An 18,957-nucleotide genomic window follows, 5' to 3' on the forward strand; every position below is an offset into this window, starting at 1 on the left:
CACTTGATCGGGGCGGCACGCTCAATGCTTCGTCGAGGACGTTTAAGGCAGCGTGATGAGTCGCTGTCGTCGCTGCAGATATGGCTTTGTCCGTGGAAAGCTTGATCGACTTAGATCGAAGGTCGATGATCGGTCGATGTTCATTCAATAAGTCCATTCTCAAAATCACGTCTCGCGAGCATTGCTGTAAGATCAGGAAGGTTGTCGCATAGGTTTTTCCGTTTACAGTAACTCTCGCGGTGCAGCGTCCTAACGGCGTATCAGGTTGCCACCTGCGGTGCGGATCAGCGGGCCATCCCAAGTTGTTGTTACCTTCCTGAGTCGGACAGCGAGTGGGCCGCCCATGACAGAGTAGTCAGCTCCCGTGTCGAACAAGGCAGTAACCGCCTGACCATCGACCGTAACTTCAAGGTCACTTGTTCGCGTTCTCGTATTGCACGTTGTCTTCGGTGTCCGATCTCGGCTTCGTCGAGTAGTGGGGCTGCGGTGGGCGTACTCTGATGTTACTTCACTGGGCAGCGGTAAAAGCTTCAAGTCTGGCCGCGTCGTCGTCGTCGTCGGTGTTGTCGTCGTAGTTGAGGCATGGTCTTGCGTTTTCGTCGGTGGAGGATCTTTGTCATTGCGCTTAGAAGCAACCTCACCTCCAGAGGCTGCTTTATTCAGTTTAACCTTCGGGGGCTGGGGGAGCGTCCACGCACGGCGTAACCTCGGCTAGGAGATACAAAGCGCGGGGACGATGGCGACGGGGAACCTGATAGGTGGCTCGGCGATGAGTATTCTTCCCGACGCAAAAACTCTTCGATTTCGGCTGGTCGCTGGCCGGGTCGGGGTCGTGGGGCGTCGTAAGAGAACCCTCGGATGCCCTGTCTTCTGTATGGGCATTGCCGGAGGACGTGACCGGCTTCGCCGCCGTGGAAGCATAGTGGGCGGCGCCGGTCAGGAGTTCTCCACTCGTCGCATTTCCTCGGCTGTGTGCGACGGTCGTAGGACGGGTGGGTTGGAGTGAGAGGGCGGCGGTCAAACGCAGGTGGCTGAGGGCGATAGGGGCTTGGGTCCCGTCGTCGAGGTGCAGGACGGCGCACAGCTGCGGCGTAAGTCATGGCTGGGGGCTCCATAGGCTTCGTGGTGGTCGGCGTCGCACCCAAGGCCTGTTGAACTTGATCCCGGATGACGTCTGTGAGCGATGAAAGCTGCGGCTGCGTTCCCGTTGGCAGCAATCGTCGGAGCTCCTCTCGAACAACTTGACGGATAACCTCCCTCAGGTTATCGTTGTTAGTGGTGTCCAGGCAGTTTGGTGAGAAAATGCACTGCTGGCGGTTATACTGGCGGGCTCGGGCATCAAGAGCTTTTTCTATAGTGGATGCCTCTTCTACAAATTCCGCGACGGTTTTCGGTGGGTTCCGTACGAGGCCCGCAAAGAGTTGCTCTTTAACTCCTCGCATAAGCAGCTTGACCTTTTCGTCTTCCTTCATGCTCGAGTCGGCACGCCGGAAGAGACGCTTCATCTCCTCAGTGTATACTGCAACGGTCTCGTTTGGTGGTTGTTTGCGAGACTGTTGCAACTGCTGGGCTCTCTCCTTTCTCACGACGTTTGTGAAAGTCTTTAGAAGCTGCTCCTTGAAGGTTTCCCAATCCGTAAGGCTAGCTTCCTCATTCTCAAACCAGATTCTTGCTGGTCCCTCCAAGGCGAAGAAGACGTACCTAATTTTCTTGGCGTCGTCCCAGTTGTTAAAGAGAGCCACACGGTCGAACTGCTCCAGCCATTCTTCGGGGTCGGCGCAGGCGAAGCGTCGAAGGTTGGTGGCACCAGGGGCTGGTGAAAAATGATTGGAGTCGTCGTCTGGGGCAAGCTCATGGTGGACGTTGATACTGGCTTTCGCTTCCGGGTAGGGTCCGGCAGAATCCCGAATTGAGGTGCGTCGCCTTGCAGACGTCGGCTTGCGCGGTGGACTGGACTAAGGTCCAATGGTAAATGACTCAGAGGGCTGGCGTCACGGCCTGTAGGGGGTGTCCGGTACATGGAAGGCCACCCAGCACCTCCACCAGATGTCACGTTGTAGTGAGGGCCGTCCAGCGGTCAGGAAGACAGCAGAAAGACTTGCAAACGAAGCTCTTTATTTGGGCTGACTTGCGCCCGCAAAAGAAGTGAATCACTCGGTGGTGGCGTGGAAAGAGAAGTTTATTTTTTTCTAAAGGAACAAAAATACGAAGCAAAACAGTTGAACTGAAGTCTGATCTTTCAAGCACATGCGCAGTGACGCAGCACTGAGCATGTCAGTATGGCAGTAAGAAAGCCGACACTGGACCGCCGCGCAGGACGATAAAATATGTCGACCATTTGCGCAAGAACTCAGCCTCGCTCATTGACAGAGCGTCCACGCATGCTTGTTCAAAGAGGCGCGTGCGGAGGCGCTGCAGCATTGGAAACATAGTTCTTTGCGGACGCCCATTTAAGGAAGCCGCTCCACGCTGACGCTACAAAACGAACATGCCGACACACAGGAGCATATTGTCACGTTCTAGTGACGGCAGTCCAGCAGTCAGGAAGACACCAACGAGTCTTGGAAACGAAGCTCTTTATTTGGGCTGACTTGCGCCCGCAAAAGAACTGAATCACTCGGCGGCGGCGTAAGCAACAAGCGTGCTCGTCGGTCGTCGAACTACGAATGCCCGCTGCTCGCGGCATCGCTCAATTTAAAGGCGGCAAGGAAACTTCCAGATAACAGGACAAGATCATCTACAGTAATCTAGAAAAACCTAAAGGAAGCTAAAGGAAGCAGGTTATCCGGATCAGGTTTTGGTGTCGATGGCAAAAAGCATGCTCAAGAAATTTGGCAAAAAGGGTACGGTGCCTAGCAAGGAGGGAGCAAAACAAAAGGAGAAAACGGTGGTGATTCCGTACATTCATGGGGTGTCCCATAATCTTAAAAGAATTGCTTCGAAGGTAAAAACTAGGGTCGTTTTTTCAGCCCCGGACAAATTGGAAAACTTATGCAAAATAGTAACGTACCCAGAAAGAAAAGCTAAGGGGTGTAAAAAGAAACACCAATTCCCCATGGTCGCATGCGCAGAAGGTGTGGTGTACAGGTTGCCGCTTACATGTGGCAAAGCATATGTAGGCCAAACGGGGCGATGTTTGAACGAGCGGCTCCGTGAACATCGGAAGAACATGGAACGGAAGGGCGATGGGAATTTGGTTGTTCATTGTCAAGAGTGTAAATGTGTACCTTCCTATAACGAGACGAAGATAGTAAGCAGGAACCGTGACCAAACGGCGCGTGAAATAATTGAAGCCATGAGCATAGCGGACAGTGGGGTTGCATGTGTGAGTAGCACGTCCCTTTCACTACTATCAAAGGAAAGGGAATTTTTACAAAAGGGAAGGTAGGACTGGACATGTGACGAGACAGTTGTCAATTTTTATCATCCGGGTGTTACCATCTTCCATTTTTATCAGCTGCTGGTGTGCATAAAGAGCAGTGTTTCCCGAATAAAAATTCAGTTGTAAGTCCAGCGCTTTGTGTGTGTGTCTCTTTCTTTCTGTCCGTGTCTTTTAAGCGCAGGTATATTTCAATATAGAAAAACCTAGATGCAGCCTTTCATGGCTGGGATCAATCGAGATTAGTCTGGTTGCTTCTCGCGTCACGAACAAAAGTGATAACAACCCTTTCCTGCCTTGAACGCGAACGAACAAACACTACAATGATACGTGGCATTACCCCCCTTCCAAAGAAGCATCGTCTCGATGCTTTAAAATGAAAATAAACACGGATAATGAAAACTTCCGAGTCCTTCAGAGTTCATAATATGGCTTCAAGCGTACGACATGTACGCCTTCCGGGCGTGTGCGGCGTCGCTGAGATGCTGTCGTGCCGTCGGGGGTGCACCGATGCGACGGACAACCCTGTACGGGCCAAAGTAGCGTCGCAGCAACTTTTCACTCAATCCACGGCGGCGAACTGGCGTCCATATCCAAACACGATCACCTGGCTTGTAATGCGTGTCTCGTCGGCGCAGATTGTAGCGTCGGACGTCGGTGTGCTGCTGGTCTTGAATGCGAAGCCGCGCATGTCTTCGGGCTTCCTCGGCGCGATGAAGGTAGGCGGCGACGTCGAGGTTGTCTTCGTCGGAAACGTGCGGGAGCATTGCGTCGAGTGTTGTCGTGGGCTTCCTGCCGTATATCAGCTGGAATGGGGTAAACCTGGTTGTCTCCTGGACGGCAGTATTATAAGCGAAGATCACGTAGGGCAGAATGGAGTCCCACGTCTTGTGTTCGGCGTCGATGTACATGGAGAGCATGTCTGCGATGGTCTTGTTCAGACGCTCTGTGAGTCCGTTGGTTTGTGGATGATAGGCAGTGGTCCTCCGATGGCTTGTCTGGCTGTAGTTTAAAATGGCTTGCGTCAGCTCCGCTGTAAACGCCGTTCCTCTGTCTGTGATGAGCACTTCCGGGGCGCCGTGTCGCAAGAGAATTTGTTCGACAAAAAATTTTGCGACTTCTGTTGCGGTACCACTAGGCAACGCTTTTGCTTCGGCGTATCGGGTCATGTAGTCGGTGGCCACAATGATCCACTTGTTTCCTGATGAAGAGGTCGGAAAGGGGCCGAGGAGGTCCATCCCTAATTGCTGAAAGGGCTTAGTTGGCGGTGGTATGGGGTTCAGGAGTCCGGATGGTCTAGTCGGAGGCGTTTTGCGTCGCTGACACTCACGGCACGTTTTCACGTAATGGGAAACGTCGGTAGCTAGCCGTGGCCAATAGTACTTCTCCTGGATGCGGTGCAACGTGCGAGCAATCCCGAGATGTCCTGCAGTCGGCTCATCATGACATGCCTGCATAATTTCTTGCCTAAGATTCTTGGGCACGACAAGAAGATGTACTGTCCTGTTGGGCGCGAAGTTCTTCGTCAGGAGGACATTATTGTGAAGGACGAAGGACGACAGTTGGCGCTTGAACCCCCGGGGAGGCGATGCGGTCTTGCCTTTCAAATAATCAACTAGGCTTTGCAACTCAGGATCCGAGCGCTGCTGCTGCGCGAAACTGCTGGCGCTTACCGGTCCTAGGAAAGCCTCGTCGTCTTCTTCTTCCGGTGCTGCGTCTACGGGGGCTCGCGATAGGCAGTCTGCATCGGAATGTTTGCGGCCAGATTTGTAGACTACAGTTATGTCGAATTCTTGAAGACGCAGGCTCCAACGAGCAAGGCGGCCGGAGGGATCTTTCAAATTGGCCAGCCAGCACAGAGCATGGTGATCGCTCACAACCTTGAATGGTCGTCCGTATAGGTAGGGGCGAAATTTGGACGTGGCCCAAATAATGGCGAGACATTCTTTCTCTGTCGTCGAATAGTTGGCTTCGGCTCTCGACAGTGAACGGCTAGCGTACGCGATAACTTTCTCCTGTCTGCCATTTTTCTGAACGAGGACTGCTCCTAAGCCCACCCCGCTTGCATCGGTATGAACTTCGGTTTCGGCGTTTTCATCAAAGTGCCCGAGCACAGGAGGGGACTGTAAGCGGCGCTTCAGCTCGTTGAAAGCTTCCTCTTGTGGCCTTTTCCATTTAAAAGGCACGTCAGCCTAGGTAAGTTGGGTCAAAGGTTCAGCGATGCGGGAAAAGTTCTTGACGAATCGCCGGTAATAAGCGCACAATCCAAGGAATCTGCGTATAGACTTCTCGTCATTAGGCTGTGGAAACTCTGCGATCGCAGCCGTCTTCTGGGGGTCTGGGCGAACTCCATCCTTGCTTACGACGTGACCAAGGAAGAGCAGCGCCTCGTAGGCGAAGTGGCACTTCTCTGGTTTCAGTGTCAGGCCTGAAGACTTGATCGTTTCGAGCACTATCCGAAGCCTTCTGAGGTGGTCTTCAAAGCTTGAGGAGAAGACAACAACGTCATCTAAGTAGACTAGGCAAATCTGCCACTTCAATTCTGCGAGCACCGTATCCATTACTCGCTGGAACGTCGCTGGGGCAGAGCAGAGGCCGAATGGCATCACCTTGAACTCGAAGAGTCTGTCTGGCGTGATGAACGCAGTCTTCTCGCGATCTCTTTCGTCGACTTCAATTTGCAACGGTCGCTGCGCTGACCCGCGAACAACTCCAGAAAACGAGACGGGCACGCTGGCGCCAACTGACCTCAGCTGCTCTTCCTGCAGATGTCAGGGACTTCGGCTGGCTGCGAGGCTGGCCGGTCCTGCCCACAAGAGACCGCCTTGCGGCGTGGGGCGTAGCGCCCTCCGCCCGATGCCCGCAGTGCGGTCTCCTTGAAACTTTGCAGCACGCAATGTTTGAGTGTGTAGTTGCGCGCACCTTTTGGATATTAGTGTCACGCATGTTTTTAACCCGCCTGGAAGCGCGCACTAGTTCTCCCGAAGTTTTTCAAAATATTGCCACGTATCATTGTAGTGTTTGTTCGTTCGCGCTCAAGGCAGGAAAGGGTTGTTATCACTTTTGTTCGTGACGCGAGAAGCGACCAGACTAATCTCGATTGATCGCAGCCATGAAAGGCTGCATCTAGGTTTTTCTAGATTACTGTAGATGATCTTGTCCTGTTATCTGGAAAAACCTAGATGCAGCCTTTCATGGCTGCGATCAATCGAGATTAGTCTGGTCGCTTCTCGCGTCACGAACAAAAGTGATAACAACCCTTTCCTGCCTTGAGCGCGAACGAACAAACACTACAATGATACGTGGCAATATTTTGAAACACTTCGGGAGAACTAGTGCGCGCTTCCAGGCGGGTTAAAAACATGCGTGACACTAATATCCAAAAGGTGCGAGCAACTACACACTCAAACATTGCGTGCTGCAAAGTTTCAAGGAGACCGCACTGCGGGCATCGGGCGGAGGGCGCTACGCCCCACGCCGCAAGGCGGTCTCTTGTGGGCAGGACCCGCCAGCCTCGCAGCCAGCCGAAGTCCCTGACATCTGCAGGAAGCGCAGCTGAGGTCAGTTGGCGCCAGCGTGCCCGTCTCGTCTTGTGGAGTTGTTCGCGGGTCAGCGCAGCGACCGTTAGTGCTTCACACATCCTGAAGGGCGGGGTTTCATCAACATCCAGATCGGGCACGCTGGCAGTCAACGACGCGAGTGTGCGACGCACGTTAACGAAAAATTCCGGCGGCTGCTCGGCTGTAGGGCCAACCACGTGTTGTGTAAAAAACACGTTACACGCTGTACCCAGAAAATATGTGAGGAGTGTTCTCCCGGGATAGTCTGGGTTGCGTACAAGATCTGGTACTCCTCGCAAGGCGAGCACATTGCACATGGTGCGGATACAAAGTATACGAACCCACCCATGTACGATGGAAGGCGCATGAACATTCGTGACACAAGTTTGGTTTTGCCCGCCCAAACGAAACGGTGGTGGCGTAGAAAGAGAAGTTTATTTTTTTCTAATGTCACAAAAATACAAAGCAAAACTGCTGAACTCAATGCTCTGATCAGTCAAGCACATGCGCAGTGACGCAGCACTGAGCACGTCAATAAGGCAGTAAGAAAGCCGACACTCGACCGCCGCGCAGGACGATGAAATATGTCGACCATTTGCGCAAGAACTCAGCCTCACTCATTGACAGTGCGTCCACGCATGCTTGCTCAAACAGGCGCGTGCGGAGGCGCTGCAACATTGGAAACATTGCTCTTTGCGGACGCCCATTTAAGGAAGCCGCTCCACGCTGCCGCCACAAAGCGAACATGCCGACACACAAGAGCATATTTGTGAACAGTTCGCGTGAACTAGTGCGCGCTTCGAGGCAGGTTAAAAACATCCGTGACACTAGTACCCAAAAGGTGCGCGCCACTACACAGTCGAACACAGCGTGCCGCAACGTTTCTAAAAGACCGCATTGCGGGCATCGGGCGGAGGGCGCCACGCCCCACGCCGCAAGGCGGTCTCTTGTGGGCAGGACTCGCCAGCCTCGCAGCCAGCCGAAGTCCCTGACATCTGCAGGAAGCGCAGCTGAGGTCAGTTGGCGCCAGCGTGCCCGTCTCGTTTTCTGGAGTTGTTCGCGGGTCAGCTCAGCGACCGTTAGTGCTTCACACATCCTGGAGGGCGGGGTTTCATCAACATCCAGATCGGGCACGCTGGCAGACAACGACGCCTGTGTGCGAAGCACATTAACGAAAAATGCCGGTGGCTGCTCGGCTGTAGGGCCAACCACGTGTTGTGTAAAAAACACATTACGCGCTGTACCCAGAAACTATGCGATGAGTGTTCTCCCGGGATAGTCTGGGTTGCGCACAAGATCGCGTACTCCTCGCAAGGCGAGCACACATGTTGCGGATGCAAGGTATACCAAACCCACCCATGTACGATGGAAGGCGCATGAACATTCGTGACACAAGTTCGGCTTTGCCCGCCCAAACGAAAGAGCCACAGGCCGAGGTTAGCCTGCGAGCGAACGTGCGCGGTGGGTTTGCGACGCGGGCGACAAAAAAACATGCGGCTAGGATTGTGGACTTAACTAAATAGCAGCGCTCTGCCATTGAAAGGCGGAAAGTTGACGCCACCGAGAGGCGTTTCTCAGCGTTCGTGCGGAGGTTAGTCCAGGTTTCGCGGGCTACTTCTCCGCTGGCGAGGAATACTACTCCCAGGACTTTCACTCCCTGCACCCACTCCACCTCGCCCGCAAGGTTCGGTGTGAAGGTGCCAAACCTTAGTGCCTTGCTTTTTTCCCTGTTCAATAGGGCCCCTGATATCTCGCTGTACTCGAGAAACAGCCGCGCAAAAGCGGCGTAGCTATACTCGTCCTTGAGGAAAAGCGACACGTCGTCGGCGTAGGCTGAAACCTTGATTTGACCCTGGCCAGGCAGAGGGAAGCCGCGTATGGAAGGGCTGTCGTTAATGCGCCGGATGAGTGGATCCAGGCATAACACGAATAATGTTGGGGAGAGAGGGCATCCTTGCCTTATGCCCCGGGTGACTGAGAAGGGAGCGCTCTGGTGGCCGTTTACGGAGAGACGAGCATTCAGGTCTGAGTGAAGTAGGCACAGCCTGCTAACAATTTGCGGCGGGAATCCGAAGGCTTCGAGGACTCCGAACAAATACGAGTGTTCCACCCAATCGAATGCTTTCGCCTGATCAAGCGAAACAAAGCACCCGCTGAAGCCCGTCCTGCTGGCAAATGTGAACAGGTCTCTTGTGAGTGTCAGTGCATCAAACACAGAGCGGTCAGGCACGTAAGCACAAAGCGTGCTCGTCAATCGTCAAACTACGAATGCCCGCTGCTAGCGGCATCGTTAAATTTAAGGCCGGCAAGAAAACTTCGAGATAACAGGTCGAGATCATCTAGAGTAATCTGGAAACACGTAGATGTAGCTGTTCATGGCTGTGAACAATCGAGATTAGACCGGTCGCTTCTCGCGGCACGAACAAAAATGATAACGCCCCTTTTCTGCAGCTTTGCGCGAACTAACGGACGCTACAATGATACGCGGCAATATTCTAGGGTTGTGCAGTGCACATCATCGTCTACATCAACTTCCATCTGCGGCGCGGAGATCAGATCAGCTTAACGTCATTCGGAGCTTGATATGAGTCATATCATCGTCAGACGTGCCGACAACCCAGGGAAGCAAAACCATGAGCCAATAAACACCTGCTTTCGCATGTCTACTCGGTTTAACTACGTTAAAACCCTACCACTTATTTCGCACTTTCTGTACCCCCTCTCTCCTTCGTCCCTTCCCTGAAGGCTCGTTTGAAGCGTATACTGAGAAGAAACAGGTACTCGTCATTTTCTCTGCTTAAAACCACATTTTCACTTAGCGGGCTTCCCAAACACTCCGCTGCAAAACAGACGGATTATTTATGAAGATAGATAACGCGAAGCGCGAGAGGCTTCTTGTTAAGTATATCCTGTATTTGTACACAGCATGTATTACCTCATGCAGTATGTATTCAAGGACACTGCAAGCATGCTGCTGCTGTGTGGTTATTTATAAATAACCATGAGGAACAGTCACGAAAAAAGAGATTCGTTAGAGCGAGCTCTACTACTAAACCCTGCTTAGTGAATTACAACGAAAACTGATCAGAAATAATATTACACGTCTAGAATACCAAACATGTTTAGCAAGAAAAAGAGATATTACTTGACCCTGCGCACAACAGATATCCGTGCTTGGCGTCTCTCGGTCTCGTACCATTTTCCAGGAAATCGGTACAATTTAACGGGTGGCTCTCGGCCCTTGGTGTTCAGAGAACTATTGTGACAGCCCACGACACAACAGTTAGTTTCTCCACTATTTGAACGTCGCGGAACTCCAGCCATGACTCCCGGCGAGAGGCAATACCTTTTGGGCACCGGCGAGCAGTAGCACGGCCGCTTGTTGCAAAGCGCGCTTTGCATCAAGCGGCCGTGGCAGTACGGCACGTGCACACAATGAAAGAGAGAGTGCCAGCGGCGCGAGCAGCACGCGCGTACAAGTCGAGACGCTGCTGACTGCGCTCCGCCGGCGACGTGCCCGGATAGAAACGCCAAAATGACCGGCAGGGGAGAAGCGGCGCTGGTGCAGTGGGAGCAAACTTCAGGTGCGCTTTTTCAGTTTCAGCCTCGCTCCCAGCGCGCCGAACACCGCCATGCTGCTTTCCTCCTCTGGCTGGTTCGGAAAGGCGGTGTCCGTGCGTCCCGAGCGTTCTCTGCGGTTCTCTGTGTTTACTGTATGCGGTTGCTTAGCTGTAGTAGCCCGATTTGGGTGTATGTGCGATTAGCTGAAACGAGGTCTTTGGGAAACCAGTGCGCAGTCGTCTGCTGTTGAAACAACTACAGGAAGCGAAGGCGACTTGAAGCGGACCAGTGTGAGGAACACAGAGAGCCACGACAGCAGTGCGGTTGCGGGCTGTTTCAGCTACACATACCTTACGCGCGAGCACCTACTGCTGATGTCGCTAAGATATGTGTCGTCTGTTACCCTTGCAAAATCAAAACATAAGTAATAATTTGGGTAAATGATGCAGCAGCGCTGCGGGTTACGTGAAAAATTTCTGTTCTAACTGCCGACACTGGCGACTGATTATTAACGAGAACGGTACTGTAAACATAGCTATTTGACAGTGCTTGAAAGCCATGATGCATTGCACAAATGCCACAGCTGTTTGCTTGCAGTAAATATCCGATAAACCAACAGGACTTAAAAAACTGAAGGCCGCAGCTTTGACGTGTCCACCTTACGTCGCTACACCACATGCTTCGACCAAATACTGTTTTCAACTGACGCCATAATGCAAAGTGCCAATTGTTTAAAAAAAAATGTGCCTATTAGGGACGTGCAATCCGCAGGCACGCAGTGCCCACCCGACCACACGCACGCGCTTTCTCGCTCTTTCGGCATTAATCAGCGACCGCATCCGAGACGGACCAAGCAGATATGCCCCTCAGGGACTGTCACAGCAGGTGCACCGGTTTCGAGTGTATAAATTACATCGCGTTGGAAGGCCAGATGCCTCTCTACTACATCTTTTTCCGAGTTTAGTGAAATGGCGGACGACGCGAAGCTCCAAATCTAGTTTCCTCTGTTCCTGCGACACTTTGCTTCGACGCGCGGCGCCGATATTTGCACTGGCGCTCCGAAGAGCTCTGCCACACACTCGCATGTTCACGCTAAGAGTGGACCACCATACATTTGCACACTTCACCAGTTATTTTATCGTTAGCACAAAGTAATAAATTTATGCAAAGCCAAAAGCCGCAACAGAATTCTGTGCGCTTATGCGCTCCAGCGGTGCCTTCTCCATGTAAGCACTACAGAAATTACCGTTTTTTAGGACAGTGCAGGGGGAAAATGCAGTGAAAGACGCGGTCGAACGCAGTTTCAATCTGTTCGTGTCACCGGCGCAACGCAGAGCAGACCACTTTAGCGCTTGACGGCAACACTGCTGTTAGCTCGGAAATGGGTGGTTTTTCTTTTATAATTATAACTACAACATAGAAGCGCTCAGCAAGTTTCGTGCTCGCATTAATAAATGTCTCCATTATAGATACCAGAAAGTCGTTAAATGAATTGCGCACACTTGCTTAGAAGCACACCTTCAATGTCGATTTTCGGCACAACTTACAGGGAAACGTCCGCGTCGCCGCTTGCCGAAGCACGGGTCAGTTTGTTCGCAGTTGCTCAGTGCATACAGTGCAACACTTTGCAGGTCAAAATCAGCAAAAATCAACACTCGGATTAGGCTGGACAGCGCGGCGAGTACTCGCTGCCTGTATATCAGCGGCGGCCACCCAAGGTAACATGGCGGAGAAATCGGACACGCAAGATGGCGCTGCTGTTGAAAGATGGCCGCGCGCACCTGAAAAAGGTCTATAGGCTGGCTTGTCGCCTCACTCAGTAGTATAGTCTGACAAGGCAATAGATCTCTCTTTAAGGTATGGGTGTGGGCTAGTTGAAAAACCGCGTTTGACGTAAAGCGCACAGAAAGACACGGACGAGTCAACAGGAAAGACAAGCTCTCATCTCCACAGCTGTCATCAAGAGGGGGGAACCTAAACTATATGAAATGCATGCCCAGAAACACGCGCGACGAATTTTAGTGATGCAGCTGCGTGACGCCAACGAAATGGGCCTTTTTGCTTTGAAGTGGAGAAAAAAAGGCTCCTTTCGTTGGCGTCACGGATGCAGTCGCGATTTCTTTGCTTACTGGCGCATAGGATGTAGTTACGCCGCTAGGATTTCGCAGTGAGCTGGCGAAAAGAGGCAGAGGGATGGGGGGAGGGGGGTTATAATGCCATTGTGACATAAAGAAAAGAAATTGACCAAAATGCTTGCAGACAGCTCACATACTCGCTTACCAGCGAGAGCGCGCCTAAATAATATGGGTGCCTTACTGGGAAACGCCTTTGCTGTCAGATTCTTCAGGAAGCGCTCGGCAAATTTGGATATGGCCTGGCCAGTTTTAATCCTCCCCTGCCCTTGGCGCAATTAACTGCTGGACGATTACAGCTTTCCGGCCTACATCATCGGCGCACGTGCTAGTCTCTACAAAACACGCGACGTCTCACAACATGGTGCAGAAGCTTCGATGTGCACATGAGGCTGCCGCACAATGAAGCTGTGAGGGAATTTTGTGTTTCCGGGTGTTCTGCTCACTCTAGATAAGGGCAGGGGCCATTTCACTTTGCTCGGGGAAGAGGGCGGAGAATTGGGAATCACTGGTCAGGTGAGATGGCTCTCAACCCACAGAACTCCAAAGTATGCGAGGCAAGGCATGTTAAATGTTTCCAGTCCAGAGCAATGTTTGCTTGGGGTGGAGTTATAATTAATGCGCAACATTACATTTCACCCTCTTAAACTTCTCTCACTTCACTTCGCGTCGACCAGGAAGCTGTTTGAATGGCAGTCTATAGCGAATATGAAAATATAGCTCGAAATAAGTAAGCCTGTTTGTTTGCAAAGTAATGAAATGTAATGCATCCGGATAAACAGATTCCATTGGAGTATGCAGCGCCCGTTGTAAGAATGTAATGAACTTGTCAAAAGGCGCCGAGTTTCCAGGCAGATTAGCTGCGAAAGAAGATATATTTTTCCGTAACTAAAGTTGATTCGCTTGTTAAATAATCTATCGCACCACTCTGTCGTGGGATGACACCAAATTTGTGGAATTTCACGCGGTAGAGGCAGTTTTCCGTTCGAAACAGCCCGCCGCCGCATTGCTCCCAGCGTAGCCCAACGAGTGATTGGGACCCAGCATGTCTCCGTTGAGAGCGGTGTCCTCGCCCTGAAGGCGGCACAGGCCATTGAGGCACCCTACTTGGCCTGTTGTAGAAGCGCCTTCATGCGGCACCCACTGAAAATCCCTTTCGCAATGTGCGGCGCTGGCCCAGCAGATGGCGCAGGTAGCGGACCGCGCACAGCTTATGCGCCGCGTGATAACGTGGCGAGAAAGCTGGCACCGAGACGCCCGAAGAACGACAGGAACGTCTCGCGAAGGGACGCCGCCAACGACGGCGAGTCGCTGCCGAAATGTCAGCAGACGAAACTGCTTTCAGTACGTATATCCTGGCCTAGCTGAGCTAAGCCACATCCAATTTTGAACTATTGCTGTTAGGATCATAAATTATTAACAGGTGTGCAGCCACCGTAAGTAATATCCTTATCAATTTTTAGAACCTCAAAAAGGTGGTTGCCCTCGTCGCTGTGGACCATCAAATTTTGGCTACATCGAGCCAAATTATTTGCTCTTTCGAGAAGCCTGCATGCAAAGAAACTCCTAAAGAGCACGTAATTCGCCGAAAAAAGGCAAAATCTGTTGTTGTTGTGGTTTAAGACTTTATTTGTGCGCAAATTTAAAAGGGAAGGGTGATGGGATCAGGCAGACGGGAGCCCCTGAGCCCCGGCGGCCTCCGCAGCCCACTTGCATGGCGCCACTTGGACGGCTGGATCTGAGCTGCGCATCAGTGCCTCCCACTGCTCCATATTTTCAATGTTGCTCTGTCGTTTGAGAAGATTTGAGCAACCCCACATCATATGCGTGAGGTTGGCTGGCTGAGGGCAGAATTTACATGTACCCGTGTACTTGCCTGGGTAAATGTGCGAGGAAATTGTGGTATGAAGGTACGTATTTGTCTTTAAGCGGCGCCAGGTGTTTTCTTGGGTTTTAGCTAGGGTTTTGTGGCTGACAGGATATTGTTTGCGGGCCAGACGGTAGGCTTGCGTAACTTCCTTTTATGCGGTCAGTACATCCTTCTGAGAGCTACTGCCGCCTCCGTTGGGTCACAGCGCCGAGGGAAACCTCGTTTTCGAAATTCTAAAAACTTATGTGGACATTTAACTTCTCATACCTGTGTTTCCACTTACCATGATACATTGTGTTTAAGTGATGCAAATATAAAGACAACTATGTGTATACGTATCGTTTTATTTTTCACTGCTTGTTTCATGCTTTTCAATTTGCTGCTGAATTTGTATGATATCGTCTGTGTACTCATATTGTTTTTTTTCTTTCCCCCTACACTAATGCCGGCAAGGGCGCTGTACGTATGTAAATAAATAAATAAATAAATTTACCGTGGGCTAGACGCCTCTCAATAATGAAGGAGCCTAACAGTAAAGTAAGTTATCGACTCAATATCAATTAACCAGCGTGCTAGATAGGACGTCTTAGCTGTATCCTGATATGCTATACCGCTGACAATGCTCTGGAGAAAAATGCGTAACTAAAAAGCATATTTTTAAAAATTAGGTAAACTCTTAGGTGAAACGCCCTGTATATAGACAAACTGGGTGTATAAGATTGTCTGGAGTGGTGGTGTTCAGCTTGCTGTGTACGCCATACTGCCTTTTGATGGCGTCACCGTTTTCTTCTATCCATCGCTGGGATACCGTCTGCGAGTTGATGCACACACACGCACTCTCGCGCATTCTCACACAGACAAACGGCGCCGGCTTTTCTCGTGATGCTTTTCTTTAGGTTTGGTTTATAATGGTTTAACATCCCAAGACGACTCAGGAAATAAGAGACGCTGTAGTGAAGGGCTGCGGAATTTTCGACCACCTGGGGTCCTTTAACGTGCACCGACATCGCGCAGTAAGCGGACCTCTAGAATTTCGCCTTCATCGAAATTCGACGGGCGATCGAACTCGCGTCTTTCGGGTCAGCAGCCGAGCACGATAACCACTGAGCCACCGCGGCGGCTAAGTTTTGTCGTTATGGATGGGACTGTTAATATTTCGGCATTGAAAACCCGTTTACGTCTGTTTGAGCTGGCATCCATGCTTGAGCCCTTCGATGCCTTAAAATGACCTTTACCAGAACATCCAATGCGATGGAGCTCTGAGTTTAGGATTTAGTGATCCAAAGCGGGCAGGGTGCATGCTGTACGCAGTACGTAGGCAGGCAAAAAATGATCGTCCTCTCGGGCACGCCTCAATAAAAAAATCTCTGCCTCTCCCGTAACAGAAAGTACAGTAAGCATGAAATGTTTACTGGCATAACACATTGGCTGTAGGTGGTACTAGTCAAAATCTTGAAATGGGTCTAGTGTTCAACACACCACACCACACTCTTCCTGTTGCGTCGAAACAATTGCTTGCAATAGTGCGTTAGGTAGGTAGCCGCTAACCGTGGCGGCCTTGTCGCCTTCAGGAGCGGCCGCATAGTCATGGCGTTGTCGGCAGGGGCGAGCAGTCTTTTGCTGTGGCGTATCACTCGCAAAGCGACCGCTTCCCGCAAGACGCTTCCTACCTCTCCTTTCATCAGGCTCCATTGCTCGGCTTAAGCAGCTGTGACGGTGGCGGCATTGAAATGCAGGACGATACAGCAGCGTACGCGGACACGACGAGACGCGGCCTGACAAGGATGTATATTCAGCGCGTTCGAATACTCCGCGAGCGTGTATACATCTGCCTGCCAAAGGGAGAAACGTCATGAGTTGAAGGCCCAGCGGCCGGTCTTTTACATGCGTGAGCGTGGGACCGCGGCGCCATCCTTGGGGACGGCGCCGAAGCAGTTTTTCCGCCCAAAGCCCTTCTCGCCCTGGAGATCCGGTCTTCCTCCAGGCGGCCCTCTCTGAAAGCCCCTAACAGATTACGAATGAGTCTCGTTAAATCTTGTACGGTGCCCGGATGCTCTCGTTTCAGTGCCCGGATGAGTGGAATTCAGTGCCCGGATGTTGGCTCTCGGTCTCGGCTTGACGTCACCACACTGCCGACAACGGGAGCTAAAAGCATTTCATGCTTAAAAACTGTATACGTGTGTGCTGCAGCCTATTGATGACTTGATGCCCGTTTTGAGGCCACAAGCGGTCGTTGTCACTTCCCCTAACGACGGCTCGTAAATGCATTAAAACTGTATATATTGTAATTTTTTTACATAAGTAAGCCCGCGCGGCATTGCATCAGAGTATACCTGCTGCTATTTCATTTGAGCCGATACGTCGCGTCCTACGTCGGTATTTGAGACCGACGCACTTAGCATTCATATTCCAGTGTGAGACTTATTATTCGGACTTGTCAAATAATGCGGTAGCGGCGGACAGCGTAGCTTTGCTTTTCCAGAGACCTGCGACTTTTATCTTGAAGGTTTCCTGAAATAACATGAAGACAGGAACCACAACCGGAAGCAAACCTTGTGCGCAGTCTCAAAGCCAAGGCTAGCCAAGCCTGCTTAGTCGTCCGCTTATCTTGCGCTGTGCCACACCGCCGTATTTTCAGCGACGGGCTTCGCTCGAACAATTCCGTGCCGTACAGCGCAGCGCATGGTGTGGTTTGGAATTCCAACCCTTGGCAGAATCTACTTGAAAGGTAAGACTGCTTTTCTTCGCTCACGGCTGTGGCGGCAACATTTATATTTGGCTAGCGGTTTTGCATACACCTTCTAGCTTTCCTGTCTTGCGAACAAGAGTGGTCGAAGCAATGCTACTGCGGCAAGCACCATCTTGAACAGAGTGCCGCATATGGCTGAGGCTGACACTACAATGAAAATACTACTGCTCTCGTCGTTTGCTTCTTTTCTGTAGACCCTGGTTACGGCGGTGCAAGTTCAAACTCGTCTTACGTCTGTACTCCTGGGTAGTGACATGAAGAAAAAAGACTTAACCCGTAGAGAATAAAAACCAGTGCACAAGATGGGACGAAGGAAAAGAGCGACACGCAACGCTGTCAGCGCTGTGTGCGTCGGTCCTTTTCTTTGTCCCGTCTTGTGCTCTGGTTCGCCTGCAATATCCATCCATGCCGACTAGGCCAGCTCGCCATTCTTCTTAACCAGGAGAGCGTGGCACTCACTACGGGGATAACTTTTACAATTCTTTTAGTTCCTCGAGTTTGATGGAGTAATGTACCGAAGGCTGCGAAACTTGGTGGCGGCGAATGTGCTGGGCGCAACACTCGTTCTGATTGCATGCAATGTACAGGTGCAGTCAAAAGTAAATGGAAGGCGCGACAGCGTGGCAAACCATGTCGCAGCGCTTTCTAACGCCGGCTCTGGTAACTGATTAGCTCGGTCGCCAGGAAGCCGCGCGCGCTATCAGCGGACCCTTGTATCGAGCGTACGGCCATCACTTTCGGCGGCTCGAACGGATGCTTGTTGCTTTTCAAATGTGACACCAGGGATTTCACTGGCGCTGCCTGCGATTAGTTCGAAGAGCGATTTGCGCCGTTTGAAAATTGTCAGCAGCTTGCCCGTGCTCCTTGTGGCGGCGAGCGGACGCCGCTATCATCGGCGTGTTTTGATTGCTTGGTGATGATGACGCATTTAGCGGCACGCAGCGCCCGCAAAATCCGTGGCGTCACATTTGAAAAGCAACAAGCATCCGTTCGAGCCGCCGAAAGTGATGGCCGTACGCTCGAGACAAGGGTCTGCTGATAGCTCGCGCGGCTTCCTGGCGACCGAGCTAATCAGTTACCGGCGCCGGCGTTAGAAACGCTGCGACATGGTTTGCCACACTGTCGCGCCTTCCATTTACTTTTGACTGCAGCTGTACGTATAGATTTAAACAGACGAACATTGTTTAAATTCATCTTTTGTGATGCTTGACAGTGTCTCCGTCGTTTTTTTCTTCACCTCAGCAACATCAGCGAAACGCTTTCCATTCACCTATTTTTTCATTCTAGGAAACAAAAAAAAGTAGCGTGGGGCAAGGTCGGGAGAGTATGAGGGTTGAGGAATAGGGGTCATGCCATTTTTGGTCCAAAATTGTCGTAGAGACAGGGCTTTGTGAGCAGGGGCATTGCCATGATGGAAAAACCAGTCACCCGACCGCCACAAATCTGGCCGCTTCCACCGCACATTGTTGTATAATCTTTTCAAAACATCCAAGTAGAAAGCCTGGCTAACTGTCTGACCCTGCGGATCAAATTCTCAATGGACGACTCCTCTCACGTCGAAAAAACAAATCAGCATTATTTTGAGGTTTGGTTTCACCTGACGAGCTTTCTTGAGGCGAGGTGAATTTGAAGTTTTCCATTGGCATGATTGTTGCTTTGATTCAGGAACACTTGAGTTGTCCCCATAGCCTCGTCCTTGTACGTCT

General features: G+C 51.4%; 1 protein-coding gene across 1 annotated transcript in view; it reads left to right on the top strand.

Moving 5' to 3' along the window:
• Positions 1-17,165: 17,165 nt before the first annotated feature.
• The window catches only part of LOC149367763 (uncharacterized), a 105,233-nt gene continuing 103,441 nt past the window's right edge, over positions 17,166-18,957 (top strand). Inside the window, exon 1 of the mRNA XM_089567410.1 lies at positions 17,166-17,230. The gene's annotated coding sequence lies outside the window, so the exon portion shown is untranslated. The remainder of the gene's footprint in view (positions 17,231-18,957) is intronic.

Source organism: Amblyomma mixtum, chromosome 1, assembly GCF_055824585.1.
Source record: "Amblyomma mixtum isolate Tamu chromosome 1, ASM5582458v1, whole genome shotgun sequence".
Classification (NCBI taxonomy): domain Eukaryota; kingdom Metazoa; phylum Arthropoda; class Arachnida; order Ixodida; family Ixodidae; genus Amblyomma; species Amblyomma mixtum.